This window comes from Parasteatoda tepidariorum, chromosome 1 (genome assembly GCF_982258835.1).
Source record: "Parasteatoda tepidariorum strain Cologne lab strain chromosome 1, Ptep-v5.0, whole genome shotgun sequence".
In the NCBI taxonomy this organism is placed as follows: Eukaryota; Metazoa; Arthropoda; class Arachnida; order Araneae; family Theridiidae; genus Parasteatoda; species Parasteatoda tepidariorum.
The window spans coordinates 72,286,177-72,290,716 of record NC_141755.1 but is presented as its reverse complement, the minus strand read 5'-3'; positions in this window follow the sequence as shown (position 1 = coordinate 72,290,716).

The following is a 4,540-nucleotide window of genomic DNA, read 5'->3' as shown; positions in this document are numbered from 1 at the left end:
GCAGAAATATCGTGACATAATTTTGATACTCCTCTTGTTTGTACAATTGGTATCATTATGAAATTTTTTTCACGATTTGATGAATATTGACTTGTTTTTTTTTACGGTTAGACCAAAAATTTTTTTTCGCGTGGAAATAAAAAAAAATTTGCCTGAAAAGCTGTGGATACTAGTTATATAAGTGCAATCAGTCAGAGATTTGTGAAAGAAAGTTGGTTTGCTTTTTTATTTTTTCATTTTACAATGCTTTTAAATAATATTTTTTTAAAATGATTATACGTGAAAAGAAAATTACTCAATAATTTTAGTGCGCGCATGAATTGTTTCTTAAACGTAAACATATTTTTCGTAAAAAATTAAATTTCAAATGTTATAAAGTGTAGTTTAAAGTAGTAAAATGTTCTATACATATAGAGTAAAGCTGCTGGCTTTAAATTATTGATTCTGTTTTTTAATTAAAATGCCAAATATTTTAGTGCAATCACGAAAATTTTTCAAAGCGCATACCTTAGTTAGTTTTCAATAAAATATTATATTCCAGACTTCAAATGAAAATGGTTAAACGGTGTTCAAGCAGGGAAAAGCTAATAACTTTAGAAAGTATGATACTTTTAATTTTAAATATTTTAGCTCCTTTGTGAATTTTTTCAATACGTTTTTCAATCTTTAATAAAAAAAATATTTTTGGTCTTACAAAAAAGTAGTATAATGTCTTTTTTATTTAGAGTAAAGCTGATAACTTAAGACATGGTGGTTTTTTTGTTGTTGAATGCTGTTTTATTTTAGCTCACTCATGAAATGTTTTGGATACGATATTAATTTCTGATTTTTATAAATTTTTATTAAAAAAATTATATTTCACACATTAAAAACGGCAGTTTAATATACGTCATGTATTCACCTTATACTCGATCGTGTTTCGCGTTCTCAACGGTAGAGGGCGGTATTTGTAGTGGTTGTTTCAGCTTCCGGTAGAAGATTCAGGTTGAAGAAATTTTGCTGGTGTAAAATAAATTGCGTAAATTGATGATTTATGAGTTAATAGATGATTTATGAGTAGATGATTTATGAATAGATGATGTATGAGTAGATGATTTATGAATAGATGATTTATGAGTTAATTTTTTACACAAAAATATTACACACACACAAAAAAATTTCAGAACAGCTGGATGTCCCTAAAATATACAAACAAACCCGTAACGTCAAGGAAAGAAATAATCATGTCAATGCTATGCCATCAGAGAATAACCGCAATACAAGTTTTGTTTGTTTGTTTAGGAAAGATAGTGAATGTAATCAATCTTGAGACTTAAATATATTAAATTATTCAATGATTATCTCAGAACACGCCCCTTAAAAAGGGTTGTGAACACTAACCAGTTAATATTTGTTTTGGCTGTATTTTGATGAAGATATATTAGAAAATTGTGAAAAGCAGTTTCAACTCATAAATGCTCGACATTTTGGTTGCCAATAAGAGATTTCAAATAAAATAGTGACATTAGTGGAATTTTGGAATTGATTTTTCGGATAGATATAAAATAATCATGTTATCGTTTTGATTTGCTTTGAGTTTTTACTGTTAGAAAGATCAAGCGTCTTTCGAATGCAGTTATTAATAAATAATTGTTTGTAAAATATGAACATTTAAACAGCTGTAACGTGAGACAATCTGACCAGAAATAACATTTCAAGATTGCACTGTTTTCTATAATCTAAAAAGATAATAATAGACCTGGTTTCATTTTTAGAAATGAAACCCTCACTTTTGACGATTCAGCAGTCCTTCAGTCGTATTTCGTGAATTTTGAGAATCACTTCATCTGGAAATAACTTGATTTGTGACGAAACTCGAATCCTCAAAAATATGACGAAATTGTTCTCACAAACCTGTTCTGGAATCACAACGCAGTGCATTATGGGAGATTTTTTTAAACTAAAATGAAGATTTGACAAAAGGAGTTTGAGAGGAAAGGGTCGACCTGAACTGCGCAAAATTTTCTACCCCCTTCAATCAGTGACATCAATTATCGAACTCTCCTCCTTACCTAAATTCGTCACGGGAGGGGAAAGAAAGTAGGAAGTACAATTCAAAGAGACTAGTTTAAAAGGGTAGCTACAAAATTGGCTGTTTTTCGCCAAAAGATATTCTTCCTTAAAGATTTCTCAATATTTTTCATTATTTAGAATTAAAGTTTTTTTTTTGCAAGCACATATAATAAATAAATAAATATTATATTGAGAAATGTTTAATAAACTTGTTTAAATGGGGCAGAATTGGACAGATTTATATTAAGATCCTTCTTTATGTCAGAATAGCTGATAAGTTTTGGTTTAATTAGAAAACATATTAAAAATGTTAACCTCTAAATATTATTTTTTAATTTTGAGGATTTTCCCAAAGTGGTTTGCACCTATTTACTCTAAAATAAGTTTATGGTGAAAGTATTTTTTACAGTTTTTCATTGTAAAGCATACATTTTAGAATGTATAAAAAGGTGTAATTTTTAATGGTCAAATACTAAGATTGAAATTATTAAAATGGTATCTTTGCCGCATACGATATCATCATCTTATTAAAATTGAAAAATTTAAAAAAAAATTGTTATTAATTTTTATTTATTTGTTTATTTATTATTTTTTATAAGATTTCATTCTCGAATGAGTGAATTTTATTAATAAATGCAGAGAATTTTTGGTTTATAATAATTTGTTCTAAAAGCGAGATAAAACATATTAAAATAGTACTAAAATTGTTTAAAACGGTTCCAAATTTATCGTACTTGTCATGTTTGTGTGCCGTTTTGAAACTTAAATTATCATCTTCACTATTATATAAAATATCCTTCGCTATATTAGGAATATTGTATCTTAGTTCAGAATTTTTCGATTTTAAGATCAAAAGTTATTCAGAATAAAACGTTTTGTTATTTCACAAATTTATTCCTAGGCTAAGATAATGCAATTTTTTAATGAAAAAAATAATAAATAAAAGGTATTAAAGAATAATAGCCATAATGCCGTTAACAAGTCAGTTCTACTCTTCCAAGAGCTAATAGAAAAATACCTCAGAGACGATTTAAAAATAGATTCTCTTAATGAAATTTTCAAATTATCACTATCCAAACCTGACTAACATTGATCAATTACATTAAGTTTTGCTTTAATGGTTTCGTTGGACTACAATGATTCTTCGTAACTTTTATTAGCGAACATTGAATGGAATTGAGACATGTGAGTTTAACGAAATTTAATTCAAAAAAAGCTTTTGGTATTGATTTATAACGCTTTCTTTCTTTTATTTTAAATTCTTAAGAATCAAATGAAATATTTAATATTGAAATTAAAATAAAAATTGAAATTATATATACTTTTACTTTTGATATATAGAAATATAATTTAAAATCAATGTACATACAAGTAAAATGTATTTTAAGACAATTAACTAGATTAATAAAGAAGAAAATAAAAATATTTTCAGTCAAAAATTTAAGTGATTGTATTTAATGACAGTTAAGTATTTTTGATGAAAATTCTGATTCTGAAAACTAATGTGTAGTGCTTTGATAATTTTGAAAATGAATGCTAAATAATATCCAAATAACATTTATCAAGAAAAAAAAGACAGATAATAAGAGATAACAAAAATATATACAAAATAAATACAGACATGTAAAAACAAATAATATATACAAACTAGTGGGCTGCGCCCCCTGCTCGCTAGCTCTCGCCAACCCCCGAAAATTACTACGCAATCTTATATGGTTTGCTCGCTACAAACTTAGGTACATTGCAAATGCACAAAATTCTAAGAATTCAAAACAATCATTCAAATCCATATAACTTTTTTTTTTAAAAAATTACATCTTTTTAGTAAATACTAAGTCATTAAAATAAATTTGAATTCAAATAAATGACATGTAATTCGTTAAACCTATTATAAATGTGCTATAGTATAAAATCTCAAGATAAAATTTCTAAAACTGATCTCTTTAAAAAGGTTGAAATTTTGGCTATAATTATGTCTCTTAAAAATTGAACAAATTCTAGTAAAATAAATAAATTCGTGATATTAATCTAAAATCGTCAAATAAATTCGCAATATATAAATTCGTTTCTGCTTAGAATATGCTCTCTCTAGTTATTTCAGTTTCCGTTTTTAAAAGTGCTACATGTTGAGCCATCTCAGCTAGATTTGGCATGTGACATTTTGTCGCCATGTAAGAGAAATATATATATATAGATACTATTAAAAATGTAAAAACAAACATATTGACATATTTGTATTTGTGAGTATTTTGACAAAGTTGTTTTTTTATATAACTATTCTTACTTTTTGGAGAAACAAAAAACGAATAAATAATATTTTAAAAAATATAAAAAAATACAAAATATATACTATAAGTTTTCAAGTTACAATTATAATATGAAATAGAAATAGCATTATAGAATTAAATAATTTAGTGATTTTAAAATGATTCACAGAATGGTATTAAAAAATTGTGAAAACTTTATCTTCTTCAAAAAATTAAAATAA